This window comes from Calidris pugnax, unplaced genomic scaffold (genome assembly GCF_001431845.1).
Source record: "Calidris pugnax isolate Ruff unplaced genomic scaffold, ASM143184v1 scaffold56, whole genome shotgun sequence".
In the NCBI taxonomy this organism is placed as follows: domain Eukaryota; kingdom Metazoa; phylum Chordata; class Aves; order Charadriiformes; family Scolopacidae; genus Calidris; species Calidris pugnax.
The window spans coordinates 15,993,667-16,008,818 of NW_015090839.1; the positions used below are offsets into that span (position 1 = coordinate 15,993,667).

Consider the following 15,152-nt stretch of genomic DNA (forward strand, 5'->3'; position numbering starts at 1 on the left):
TTTTTTTTTTTTTTTTTTAAGGAGGTAAAGTTTTGGCTCCATACTTGATATATCATAAAGAAAGGATGGTTATGGCCCCTTGAAATGTGTTTGCCACCTTTGAGCTTGAAAATCCACAGTCTAATCGGTAGATTAGGATACTATGCAGGTTTGGCCCTGCTCCTGGCTTTGCTCTAGATTTTCTGCTTATTCTTAAGTAATGATGGTGGTCAATCTACCTGCAGGCTTCCTAATTTCTGAAACAAGACATACAGCTACCTTAATAACTCCTGATTTCCATTTTTATTTGAAGTCAGCCAGACTGACTTAGAGATCCTTAGAAAGATGTTTGTATGTGGAAATAATTTTCTTTGAGTATTCTCTTGTAATTTACACTTTACAAATGGCTTTATGGTGTTAGATCTAGAAATAATTTGTATTGGATGAAGCATAAAGTAGCATAAAACTTTTTGGCTTAGTTCTGTACATGTGACTGTAACTGGCTGAAGATCCAAGTACCAGTGAAAGGATGTGGTAAATTTTCTTTGGAGCTGGCAAAAGTTCCCGTATTTGGAACTTTTAAAACCAGACTAGGTCGATATTCTGGAAAATATACTGTAGAGAAGACTGCTTCATTGGTAGGAAAATAGGCCTGGTATTCCTATAGGCCTCTCAGTGTGCAGCTGATCAAGTTGTAAATGACAGTTACTTTAATCTGCCTTCGTTTTCCTGGTTTTGCTGGATGCGGCCTACAGCACGGCTGAAGCCCTCGGTCTCATGCCAATGGAAATGGCTGTCGATATTTCCTTGTTTAGTTTCTCTCGTTAAGTGCAGAGTGAAACTTCAAGGGTGTAGCTAAGAAAATATTGATTTTATTCCCTCCCCCCCCGGCTGAAAACTTGCAGACATTTGCCCAGTAGGGCGGAGTAGAAAAGTTATCTTGATTGTGTAACTCCAGTCTTTGGCTCTGTAGCCCTGAGAACGCTTGAGCAATGGATGACTGCCGTTTGCCCTTGGCTAGATAATGTTGTTGTTTCTCGGCTGTGGATTGTAGACTGGCTTCCACCCGAGCCAATGGCGTGGGGCTTTCCCACACTTGCAACATCGCTGGTTTTCCAGCAGTATGACACGTCTTGTGTACAGAAGTTAAATTTCAACTGAAACGCCTTCTGCTCCGGTCAGCCATCAGCTGGAGAAGGCTGTGCTCGCTGCCCGAGTCAGCAGCGACCGTCAGCGCCAGCGTGTAGGGTACAACAAAGTCGTTCTGAAATACCACGCCATGGGGCTATGGCTATTACTTTCTTTTAGCCACAGATGTGTAACCTGCTCCTCTCCAGCTTGAGTTTCTGGAATGACCTCCTGCAGCAGGTGTGACTGAGGTGGCATCTTAGGAGCTTGAGGAACTGGGAGCCTGACTTAGTCTGCAGAAAGGATTTCAGTGGACGTGGGTCAGATGCACGGCAACGATCAGGCATATGGGTGCAGATGGACACAGTTGTCCGTAACTCAGGGTGATACCTGGAATTCATGGATGTTTGGGCTTTAAGACCCTCAGTCTAAGAGTTTGCTGAGAGGCCTGCGCCAGAGGTCTGTGTGGACACATGTAGTGATTGCAACAAGCTGTTTGGAGCCCATGGTTTTGTTTGACTCTGAAGCTAGAGGGGTTTTTTCTTCATTTGGCATCCCTCACCCTTAGAAATGGCAGTTACAAGTCTTGAGGCTTTGATGATGGAGAAATTGATTTAATCCAATTAAAACTCCTAGGACGTTTATCCTGTGGTTAAAGCTACTTTGTTTTGCTTGATAGCGTGAAATTAAGTGCTTTGCAAGGAAAGGAATTTAAGGTCTGCTGACCACTGAAGTTTTCTGTTGTGCTGGCCTAGGAAAACATTTCCAATACAATAGCTGAGACTTTAAGTCTCAGTCTAGTTTTGTATTTTTGAGGGGTTCATGTAAGAATAAGTGTTCAAAAAAGCATTTCTACTTTTGTCAAACTCATGTAATACAAGATTGGTTTATATTACTAATACTTGTTTTGACATGAGAGAGCAGAGAAGTAAAATGAATAGTAGAATAGTTCACAACTATTTTTGTGATGTACTTTTGTGGTATTTGGAGTTGTTGGGAGGCTGTAGGTCTCTCTGCAGTCTGTGCTGTACCAGAAACAAAGGTGAAGCTGATGGAACACCTTCATTATTATTTGAAGTAGCATGAATTAAAATTAAGTAGAGTGAATTCATAATACATGTGCCTGTGTGGGTATGGTTACAAAAGGCTAGAAGATAAGGGAAAAAAAAGTATTAAGAGTTGATGTTTTCATCACTAAGACAGGGGCAGAGCTGTGCCCCCATGGAGGTCAGTCTGTATCTGTTAGACTTCTGCTGTCACAGAAGTCGCAGTGCTGTCTCATTAAGTCCCAGCTCTCCAAACCTCATTGCATGTAAATAACGCCTTTTGGGTAGTTGTTGCACTATGTCAAGTTGCCCGTCCCCTAGGCATCAGAAGGTTCACTGGTCATTTTTAACCTGTAGCTTTGGAAAATATTCCGGTGTCACAGAAGGTGATAATGCCGCTCTTTGATGTTTATACTGGCTGCTTTCCCTTTTTAATAATCAGAGCGGGAGGCAGTGTGTTGAATTAGCTGCATGACAGAAGCGGAGGAATTCATTAAAGAAAGTAAAATGAATTCTACTCAAGTTTCGGGTTTCAGGGTTGGAGTCACACAGCAGTAATCATCTTCTAGTTGTTTTTAATTATTTCTTTTGTGGCACTTTCCTTGCCCATGAAACCGATATTTACTGTTAGTGTGGGTGAGCCTGAGAACATGAGCAATGTCATTGAGGCTTTGAGCAGTGTAAACATTAACCAGAACCTTTCTGTTATAGTCTCTGATGTGTTTGTCAAGACCAAGGGAGAGAGAGTGGATGAATCAGGATGTTACGTTGGGACTACGCGGTCTTCACCTGTAGTTTGCCATTTCAAATACAACTCCGCTTGGTAGCGACTGGACTACTTTAGTAGTTTTGTATCATAGGTGACATCAATGAGTATATGTTTGACTTCATGCAAGATTTTCGAGAAACTCCATTAGTCTTAGAGCAACACCAAGCCCCTTCTTTTATCTGATTAAAAGTTAGAGCAGGACAATGAATCTGTGTCTGCAGACCATGGCATCACCACAGTCAGTCTGTCTCATCTGTGGCTGATTTACCTGCCAGCCTGAGGTCTGTGTGGCACATCCTTTTTATGTCAAACTTTACAACCACTGCATACCACATACCTACAGGTTAGCCTTGCTGTGTCTGTTCCCTCTAAGAAATAATGTTCCCTTCCATCCGTTTCCCCATAACTCCAAAGGAATCCTGAGAAGAGAAGGATTCCAAGCCTATGCCATTCACTTAACTACTTAAGTGAGGTGAATCTGAACCTTACCCTCCCCAAATATTGGTCCCTATCTACAAGAGGGGTAGTAATGTTTTATGAATTATATAGGAATGGATGGTTGATTGCTTAAACTGGGTGGCATTTATGTAGTTCTTCTTTAACACAACACGTGTGTACCTAAGGCTGATGAATAATGGGCCTGGCTTGAAAAGGCAGATGTGCAGAAATGTGAACATGCATTAGCTGGGCATATCAAACCTGCATTTGAGCCATAGATTCACCAGGATGACTAATGGGACTACAGACCCCTTATAGCGTGGTGTCCATAGTCTGGGTCACTGGTGTGCAAACAGTATATTTATATATATATTTAATATATATATTAAAGCATTTGTGTCTACACAGTGTTTTGGGATTTTGTTTCTCCTCTGGAAATAATGACACTTTTTTATGTAGATCCACTTCTGATTTTATTGAATTAAGTAAGTACCAAAGCCACAATACAGTAAGATGTAGCAGCTGAGCCTTAGGGCTGACTTGTCCCATACTAGCTTTTTTTTTGGCTTTGCTATATTCATCCTAGAATCCATCTCTGTAAGAACTTCAGTCACTCAAGGAATGCCTGAAATCTGATGTTCATTAGCTCCTTTGTCTTATTACAGATGAATTTTCTGTATGCAAGTCTTTGTTACACTAAGAATTGGACAAATGGTGTCTTTCCCAAGAATAGCTTGGAAATCTGAAAATAGAGGAGTCTACAGGTAGAGGAAGACTTGTGCTACTGATGGCTAAAGAGTGTGTTTCTGTTAATTCCAGAAGCAACTCTCAGAAGAATTTTAAAATCAGATTTTTCTTTCCATTATTGAAAATGAAAAAAGCTTAAGGAGAACCCATCCAGAAATCAGGTGGTACAAATGAGATCAGGCAATTCATGAACACATGCCATCAACAGGCTCTAAAGGGAATAGCTAGAGGTAAGCTTCTAACATGTTTCCTTTAATGACTGTAGTTGCTAAGGAAGTTCAAGAGGAATAGCTCAAGCACTTTCTAAGGTATGTGCTCTCCTGTTGCCACTATCAGGGACTGGGCACTGGATTAGATAAACCATTGATCTGACCCAGCTGTGAAGAGTGACTATTTCCATACCCACTGCATGCAGTAGACACAGTTGCATTGGAGCTATCTGCAGAATTGTTCACTGCAAGTTATTAGGGAACTTACGTTTACCCACAAGAGTCACCCTGTAACATCCAGGTGTTAAAAATGATAAAATGTTATTTTGCACACTTTCTGGAGGTTGTAATTCCATAATGTCTTTAAGTGGACAGCTTTACTGGAAAAATCAGTGCCATCCTCTCTTTCCACAAGCTGCTTGTGTTCTCTCTGCCTTCAAGGGAATGGTCCTGGTGACCTAATACAGATTAAAATGGGAATCTTCCACTTGGCATCAGCGTCACATTACACTCAAGTAAAATGTTACAGGGAAGCCAGCCTACAGGAAGCCTGTGGAACTAGGTCTGTATTGTTTCCTATTTTGGGATGAAAGACCTGTAGAAATGAAGGTATCAGTACAACAGCTCTTGGCATGCTGTGTGTTTTCATCCAAAGCAGTTTCCTTAACTACTATATTAGCAACTTTAGATATTAAAATAGTTTTTGAAAGTGCTTTCTCTCTGACTGGGGACAATGATTACCCCGGACTTGCCCCATTTGAAACAACCAAATGGGTGGTTTGTTAAAGTTGAGACATACCCATCCTTAATTTATGCATATATGCCTTAAGGGAAGAACAAGCCCCACAGAACAGGGTAGAGAGAACAGTTCAGTGACCTTCCTTTACCCTTCTTCCCCTGAGCACTGCTGGATGTATACATTGGCAAGAGATTCAACAGCTTGGTCTTGTTGGGGTTTTGATTTTGGTTGTTTTTTGAGGATTGGGGTTTTTTTTCATGTTCTTCAGAACCTTTTCAAGTTTTATGATAATTGCACTGTGTGACTGCTTTGTCCACTGGTTAAGAATTGTACACCAGCTAAGTCTGATGACTTCAGAAAAGCTGTATGTGCTGTAACAAATAGAGTTCTATAGCATTCCCTTATCAATTTTCTTACTTATTTAAAAAAATATTTAGGCTCATGGTTGGCCAGTCAGTCATGAAATCTTCTGATCTTTTCCAATGAGATTTGGAGAAGTTTTTTTTGTAAGAAGGAAAAAACATTGTGCAAATGTGAATGTTGTTTTTTTCTTTGTTGAAGTCAAATAAATGCATTATCTCTAAGGACATTAGCAATATAGTTTTCACCTCTCCTCCAGAATTAATAGCTTCAAAGGAAAAACTGCAGCTTTTGAAACCCATGACCCTAACAGATTGATTTCCTGATCAGTACATTTATGGTATGTCTACAACACTGCTGCAGGCGTCGCTGCAGCGTGGGTAGGCATCCCCCAGCCAGCAACCCACGCGGGTACCCAGTGTTCCCAGTAACCCTGAGCAGTGGGTGCCCTCCAGCCTCTGCCACTTGCACTTCTCTGCTGCTGTTGGGGTAAAGGCACCAGCGTGCCTGCTCATGCTGCAGTCCCACAGCAGTGAAGATACAGCTTTAGAATTTGTGTAATGATACATACCTGCTGTGTTTGTTATTCCTTGGGTTTGTTTGGGAAGTTCATTTCTAAAAAGGATTTGGGAGGAAATGTCAATAAGTTAGGGTCTTCTTTGCTGGTAGTCAGGCTTAGGCAGGTTTTGACCAGCTTTGGCAGGGCTTCTAGTTGCCTGCTCTTGCTAGACTAACATAGGTTAAGAACGTACATTGTTAAAATGTCAACATATTTTAAGCAGCTAGAAATGTGGCACGTCCTCTGAAAGGCTTCATCATTGATACGTATCATCAGACGGATGAAAGAGGTTTCCTGTTGATTCAAGACTGTATACTGTTATGCCCAAACAAAAGAAAGCATAGCTAAGCAAACCACAGTAATTTTACCTTAACGCATCCTTGCCTTTGCTAATTTTTCATTAAAGGGGACTGTCAAGTGTGTATTTGTATATTACATTTCTGTGTAGATTTAACTGTTCTGCTGTGCTAGTAACTTTTCTTATAACATATAGAATTCTTCAGCACACATTTACTGTGATGATTTTAAATGTGTGGCTGTATACTGGAAAGGGATCACAAAAAATCACGATCTCTCATACACATGACCTTCTGTGTCAAATATGTGTAGTCAGCAAGTCTGAAAATACCCTTTTTTTTTCCTGCTGGCATTACAAGCTCCCCCTGGGATCCTGAGAAGCCAGGTGTATCCCTGAAAACTGGGGAAGTGGGGGGGTACCATAAATGAAATCTTAACTTTGGTCTGTAAATGTTTATTCTGCAGTCATTGCAAATAATATCTAAGACTAAAATGTTAAAGAGATTATAGAAGAAATGTTTTTCTTTCTTTTATTAATCTTATCAATTTAGTCAGATTAGTATTTTTGTCTGGATACTTAGACAGCATTCCCACCTAAATTTTGGGTTGTGAAAGGAAAGCTGCTGAGAACTCATAAGATTATTTGTCTAAATCCTTTACTTAAAATTGTCAGCTACTAAGGAAATCCTTAAACATAAATAAATAAATATTACTTAAATATTCGTTCCCTGATACTGGAAGCAGAGTACAAGGCAGCCTGCCTTTTTGTAGCTGCTTTGATGCTATTTGAGCAAACAGGAGTTAGTATGATTCAAAGTTGCTCAGTGAGTTGGTATGTCGAAATAAAAATATCTAATGGTGCTGTTTCACACTATCGCCATGTGCTAAATGAGCGTTCTTTGAAATAAAAGGAATGTTGTACGTACCCGTTCCTGAACCCTTCTTAACTTGAAGTTTGGAATGAAAGCATTCCAGGTTGTTAGGGAAAAGCAAGTCTGCCGTTACCATATGGTTTCCTTTAAAGGTATTTGTGCTTGAAAAGTCTGCATTGTATTAAATTTGAAACAACGTAAATGCTGTAGTATTTGGCTCTTTTTCAGCAGGATAACCTTTGAAACCTAATTCCGTAATGTAGAAAACCTGCTGTTAAGCATTGTTGTTCATCTATAAATAAAGTTTTATAAAAGAGCTTTCATTTTCCACAGCTGTTATTAAAACAAATTTTAGGCTGGCAGCCGTGCACCAGCTTGTGTCTTGCATGTAGCTGTTTACCCATCGCTCTGTTGAGCCTATTGTGCTAAGACCAACATTTTTAATTTTTTTTTTCCAGATATTATATATAATTTATAATGAATTACAATATATATTATATGTACATTACATGATTTCATATTAAGGTTTTTAGGATCAGGGCTGCCCAGAAGAAGAGATCAGAGCTGTAAATTTCGTGTGCCAAAGTTGATATTCATAGAAGGGTGAGTTATCAGAGCAGGAAAGGTAAAGTCACTGGTTGTTCTAAGGACTGAAATCTCTGCTTTCTTTATCGCACAAAATGACAGACCCAGAGACATTGCAAACTCTCTTATGCGAGAGTCTGCTTTTATCTCCTTCTGAAGTTGTGACCAGTTCTGTAGGAGGGAGAGGTTTAGTCTTCAGTTTTGTTTGGTCCTTCGCCTGTTGAAAGCCACTAACAAGAGCAGTGGTTGGTGCCAATTGCAATGTTTTGTTTTGTTTTTCCGTGATCCCGAAAAATGTCTAGTACAAACCGGACCGTGACCACCCACTCGTTTCACATGAGCCATGGATCACTTGCCAGATGGCAAGGACTAAGGAACATAAGATTTACTACAGCAGATCTGTCTGTCTGTCTGCTGCCTTCTGTTTAGATCAGAGTAAGGCACCACCTTCTCTCCTGCCTTGCCCTGTCCTTGCGCTGGAGCAGTGAGTGGGGAAATACTCCCGTGACAACTCTAGCAACTGTTTATATTCTGAGCCATGAGATTTCGTCGTCCTTATCTGAGTTTGCATAAATATGGTCTTGGTTTTGGTTACAGTTAATCGTCTCTTTTCCTAAAGGAACATTGCGTTACAATTTTGTTCCAGCCTGAGTTCTAGCAAATAAAAATCCCCCAAAACCCCCCAGAAAACCTTTGCAGGCCTCAAGTGAAAAGAAATACTTCTGTTGCTGTATAAAAGCTCTACTGCAAGAGGTGGCTTTAAGTTATGCACCTTGACAGTTTGCCACACAAATGTTGCTTTATTAGTGTTAATGTATGAAAGTGAACTGACTAGACATATATACTAATCCATCGAAGTACATCTGTCCACTTTGCTTCTATTCAAGCTGAAATCTGAGTTAAAATGGAAACTTTGATATGTTGGATAAGATCTTTTCAGTAGACTACAATGCTGATCAGGAAGACTCACACTTTGAATCCAGTCAGCCTTAACATATGGTCAAAGTCTATCCTTCACGTCTTTTTAAATTGTGCTCTCTGGCAAGATGTTAGTATTTTTGCTTCAGATCTAGAAAATGTAGAGGAGCAGAGTTAACACAAAACTGCTGTGCTCTAAACTTTATACATTTCAAACACCCAGTTTTTTGGGTGTTTGAACACCCAAAACAAACAAACATTTTTTTGCAGATCAGTTTTGTAGGGAAGAGTTGAGTATGTGTTTCTAATCTCCTTATACTTTCCAAAAATAGAGAGGAAAAAAAGAAAAAAGGGGAAATTTTGAAATTATTAAAAAAAAATTGGATTTTCTACTATTTTGTCTGAACTGTTGTAAATGAAGGATTTTATTTTGTTGGAGGAATGAAAGGAGAGAGCTGTGCATGTCATAAGCTCACGCTGACCTGAGATTTGCACACAGAGGCTTCCTTCAAAGAATAATGTGTCCTTCTTCCTTACCTACCTTGCAGCTTCATCATCATCTAACTCTCTGGGGATGCCCGTGTCTCAGTGAGTATGTAGAGTATTATGGACTTGAAAGCAAGGCTTTGAAATGCTCCACAGAGGAGGAAGTGGAGTGTGTGGCACAGTTATGTGGTGGGTTTTTGCTAGTCTTGCTTACCTTACAAACAGGCCATTTGATAATTATTGTTGCTGAATGAATCTCATCTTCACTTCTAAATAGAAGGAACTTGAGTGATGTCCCCTGAAGCTGTTTAAAACACAGGTTACAATTGGGGCGTCTTTGCCTGATAGCAATAGTTACAGTGAAAATTTGCTTTAATCGGTTGAGAGCAATATTGCAGTTGATAAACCTGGAGCTGGTGTTGAATCCAGCCCAGTTTGGAACCAGTCCTCTACACTGAGAGGGAAGGAACTCCCCATAAAAGGTGAAATCAGCCTTTGGCTGTTTCTTCTTGTGAGTGTTGCTTTGGTTAAGGTCATGTATCCAGATCTAAAGCTGGCTTTCATTTGTGCCTGGGAGGATTTTACATGATACTAAACAGAAGGTGCAAGGTATGCAGCACACCTTGCAACTTCTACAGGTCTTGTGTGTTTATAGAAAGTAAGTCTGGAAGGGACCACAGAGAATCATATCCCCAGCTCTCCCATAAGTCATGTATGCGTGTCCTTGGATATAAACACTGGATTTGAGGTCCTCTTGGAAGAAGAGAAGTTGCCCACTGTGATTCTGTGTGAGCAGCTTGCAAAGGAAGCGGCAGCCAATAAAGCAGTGCAGAATTCATCCTTCTAGGTCCTCTGCACTGATCAAAATCACTTAGTAATTTGAGGTGATGAAAACTGCCGGGAGCTCTTACATTATAAATTCAGCCTTCCTTAAAGTCTCTAAGGAGACTCTTTCATCAAGGTCAGCTGTTACAGAAAAGGATATAGGCCCAGTTTCAGTAAAATCATCACCACTGGTTTCTTACTGATTTTTTCCCACTGGCAGATGACTCATGAGCACTGAGTATCCCTTTCCTTAGGAGTGACCACATTGACCAGAGTTATGGATGGTAGGTTCCATACTCCCAAACACATACTCGTATTCCCAATCTACTTTTGAGCCTGACTTTCTCCAATGTCTGTGAGCTGTAAAGGTAGAGACTGCAAAGTCTTTTGGAGGTGCTATTTTGAATCTGTTTAAGATTATGATCCCTGGCCGTTTCAAATGTCACTGTAAAGGGTTTTGCTGAGTAAACAGGACTACTGTATCTCAATTTAGCTAATATGAAGGATGCAAGGAGGAAGTAAAGAAAGAGGGGGCAAGGAAAATGTTTTGTTTTCCTAAATTTAAATCAAGAGTCTAATTTTAGCAGTGACTATTCACTTCACTCAGCCAAAATATAGTTAACTATATTCCTCTAGATCACTGGTTATTGCCAGGTGATAGGTGCCCAGAAATTACTGTCATCTAGTTGTTCTTTCTTATTCATGTGAAATGTGTTGGAGATCTCAGGCTTTACTAGCTTGGCAAAAGTTACAAATGCCATAATTTATTCAGCACTTGAAGATTTAATATTTGCAGACAAGGAACTCGGCCAGAGGTAGTTTAGCAGCTCTGTGATAATGTAGCATAAGATTATTTTGCTCTGTCCCAGCTGTAATTAAGCTCTCGTTGTCTAAGGCTATAACAATGGCAGCATTTGGAAACAATAAATTTCCTCAAAAACTGAAAGGAATTCCACATATATATGTGTATACATATAAAAATGGTTTTTAACATTAACATGCATATTACAAAGTAGATAAATATGCAACAGATAAAATGAGAGGAATTTTAAGTAAGAGCTCTCACCACTGCAAACATATTATTGTAGCAAAGGAAATGTTTTTTAATTGAGGGATAGCAAATACTTTTGAGTTGCATTTACTTGTGCCAGTGTGCTGCTTTGTTTCAGCCATGTTTTGACAGCAGAGTTGCTGAATGCCAGCCCTTACAGCTACTGACTTTGCTCTTTCTCTTCCCTTTAAACAGTGCAATGTTCTGTAGCACCTTTGAGTTTAAGACCCATAGGCTAACTGTAAAATCTACCACCATTTCAGTGCCAGGCCTCTCTTAGAGCAATAATGCCTAAAATACTGCCATCTGACTCGCATGGGTGAGCACTAGCGTGATGACTAGCATCCTTTTTTTCTGATACTGGCTGAGTCTGTGTGTTAGTTACTTTGAGGCTCCATAAGGCTTGGGAGTCAGGTACCAGCACCTTCCCAAGCTGCTTGTATTTCTTCCCAGCTGGGCAGTGGAGGCTCTTTATTGTACCAAAAGTAAATCTGTCTCATAAATTTGTCCCATTTACTGAATTTACATGCTGTTTTCCTCCATACCATGTCAGTATCACCTGTGGCTCACAGGTAGATGTGGGTTTGCTTTGCTTCTGCTTTGAACCCTGAGAAGGTGCACTGTGTGCTGGCTTGGTCTTGGCATCACACTAACGTGTTTTCCATTCTGCTTGGACCACAGGCCAGCGAGATTGTATTTGCCTTCAAAAGGTTGTACAGCTGTACCCTGAAGATCTCAAATAACCATTGTCTGTCTGTCTGTCTGTCTGCCACTTTTATCCCAATGTTGAGAGAGAAATAGCAAAGCATCCCAGTACTATCAGCCTGCGGAAAGCCCCAACTTTCCGAATGCTGCAATCCTTGCTTTACAGAGGCTTTACTTAGAGCAGTTTTCTCGCAGCTTTTAAACCTCTTCATGTTGATTAATCATTTTCATGTCCTGACTCATTCAATCTTAAGGAAATAGCTCCAGGTCCTGGCCGCATTGCACTATAGATCAGGCAAGCTGGATAATAAATAGGCTTGTTGTTGATGTGTAGAGGAATGGAAGCACTGCCAGAAATGTCTAAGCATGCCGGGCTGAGATGTTGGCAGACTGTTGCCAGGGGCTGCTGTGGATCAGCCATGTATTCAAAACAGGATGTTAATTGAAAAGCCTTTTTATATATATTATGAAATGTTTGCTTGTTTTCACATTTTTCAGGCCCTGCACGATGTATTCATTAATAGGTTACTCCATTTACTCTTTCTTTAATGAAAGGTGCTTAATGTACGAGTCACATAGCTACCCCACCTCAGACTGTGAGATTTGTCACAATTTGCAAATTAAGTAAGGTTGAGTCTGGACAGTAAATGGATGGGCAACCTCTGCCCCGTGAAGGGGTGTGTGTGTGAGGAACAAACCTGTGCTCCAGGGCAAACTGCTCTTGCTGGAAGTTTGGTTAGAGGCATCTTCCCTCTGAGTCAGGTCTGAGCCTGCATCCTGGAGTAAAAAGTTACAGCTGGAATGGGTATGTGATCAATGAGATGCAAACCCATGGTTTCAACATCTTGTGCTCACCAAAGCACTCCATGTTTTTTGCATGGAAATCTAGGTGTTCTGGGTAAAATTCTGAAAGGGCATCTCTGTTTTCTTTGCTAAAATAGTCTTCAAATGGCTGAAGGACTTTTGCTTTCCCCCTCATATCTACTGCATTGTATTGTAGTTTAACAACTCATTCTTAGTCACAGCAATGCATGGAGTTCAGCAGCAGTATAAATAATTTCTTGACAGTGTACAGTAATTGATACAGAATAATGCAATTTGTCAGCACAGGGGAAATTATACAATAGATTCGATACGGTCTTTGGATACTTTTGAATGCACTGGATATTAGCATTTCTGAAACTTCACTAAGTGTATATATAAACTTCTCTTAGTGTATATATTAAATAACGAATAAATTATTGGGTAAGAGATGTTAAGAGAAGCATTTCTTCTGGACTTAGAAACATGTAGCTCCAGCACGGCCAAAGCAAAGGGGAGGTGGGTGAATAGTGATTTTCTTCCCAATGTGGCTGTGTTATGGATTTTTTTACTGGACTCAGAAATGGACAGTTAGATTTGGTTTCCTAATGTCTTGCTTCTGGTGGTCTTTTGTTAACAGTTGAAATGAGGACTGTGTCAAAAAATGTCTTTGCTCTAATTTTATAAGAATCTGTTATGTGTAACTTCTGTCACTATCAAATGCAAGATAATTAATATTTTCAATCACTCGGGGTGGGGAGGGGGACGATGACCTGATGACCAGGCAGTCCAGCCACCATACAGCTTTGAGATGTCATCTGCTTGACCTCTCTTTTTACGCACTGTCCACGCGTATTTCCTTTCAAAACTGAAGTCCCAAGTGTGATTAAAAGCAGGTCAGAGAACAAATTAATCAAATCATAGGGTGTGGCTTTGGTAGTACATCTTGTTTTATCAATAGATGATCTGGCTTCAGGGGAAAAGTATCTAATTATCTGCCTTGTTGAAAGGGGCAAGAATTATAAGAACAGGGCACTGCAAGGAATAACATTCCTTATGGGAATTCCTATGGGAAAATACCTAATGGGGGAAAAAAACCCCCAGATTCATCATGTTAGAATGAAAGAAGACAGGCTGGAAGAAATTCTAGTTGGCTTCCATCTATTGCACAGACAAGGAAATCAGCTTACTGTAAAAACTAAAACATCTGCATAAATTCTTAATGTAAGAACTGCATATACACATGCAGCAAAGGATAACAAAATTCAGGAGCAGAAAAAATATTGAGTTTGTACAGGATGACCTTCCATTTTAGTACAGAAAACAGAACTCTGAAACCAGATCTAGTAAAAACATTTTAATTTAAAATTGGTTTTTATGCATGCATGTGCTTTTTCTGCAGGTTTACTTAGTATTGATTACAAAGAAAAGACGGGGCAAGATCTTTATTGGGATCTAGCTCTTCTGCAGATTTTCTTTGCCTGTCTTTTAATTGTTCTTGCTATTATAAATGCCTCAAGATCTAGGTAAAATCTTTCCGCTGTATACAAATTAGAAATAGAATTTAATTTTGAAACAAAAAGCAGTAATTAATATTGCAGGTCTGCTCACTGGGCTCAGCAATGAGACAAATCTACTAGAAATCAGGGAAGCAAGAGGTAAAAATACTGGTAAGCTCATCTAACTCGGCCAAGGAGTCCTTCCCCCCTCTCCCACTGTAGCAGGAGAGCGCAGCTGCGTGGGGCTCCCTGCAGCGGGTGAGATGCTCTTTCATTCGGGGAGCTGCTGGAGCACTGCCCTGAGAAGCACCGGCGGTGGGGCGCAGAGCTGCTGTCTTGAGAACTAATCTCTGTACTTGACCAAGGGGGAAAACAAAAATTGCTAGGAGGCTTCATTTGAAAGAGGGTGAAGCTGCCATGCATGTGCTGCTTGGCAAAAGGGGGTTGTACGCCTGTCTAATGTGTAACAGGCAATAGGATATCAAAGGGCTGAAAAGCCTGAAGGAACAACTGAATATTCACTCTAAATAGCAGTGGGCAGCTGCCAAACTTTGCAAGGTGGAACAAGCTTTGAGCAGCGCACTAAATGAAGAGTAGACCAAATAGGCCTGTTTAATACAAAGAGCGGTTAACCACGCTGTCTTGTCTTGTGATCCCCCTCTGGTCTCGTGAGCTAAGCAAGTTTAGTCCAATATTGGTTGGATGAGAGGCCACCCATGGCCCTCTTGGCCCGTTAATATGAGGGAACATTTGTAGGACAGGGTAGGGGATGGAGCAGACTGCTGCATGCCTGTTCTTTTTGTAGAGTCAGGGTTTCTTTCTCCTGAAAGAGCTTTTTTCTGTCCTGTACTTTGTGTAACATGTGGAACGGTGTTTCTCATGAATTACAGTAATTAAAAATCTGAAGGCGTTTTTCAAGTGAGTGGATCATCTTTGAGTGAGTCACTCTCCTGACCCCAACTTCCTGCTGCAGTTTTATTGGGTATCCTGTTCTTTTCCAGTCTTGTCCCTAAAATCTTCTGATACCCCTGCTACCTGCCCATGCTGGAGAGAAACATTTAGGAGTATGCACAGTGATGAGCAACACAAGGACACCATATGCCGTAACCACACTGGCTGCGGTTCTGCCAGAAGGTGTT

The 15,152-nt window shown here is 40.5% G+C and overlaps 1 protein-coding gene across 1 annotated transcript in view; it reads left to right on the forward strand.

The window, feature by feature from the left end:
* The window catches only part of RAD51B (RAD51 paralog B), a 392,703-nt gene that overhangs the window by 132,095 nt on the left and 245,456 nt on the right, over positions 1 to 15,152 (forward strand). The window lies entirely within an intron of this gene.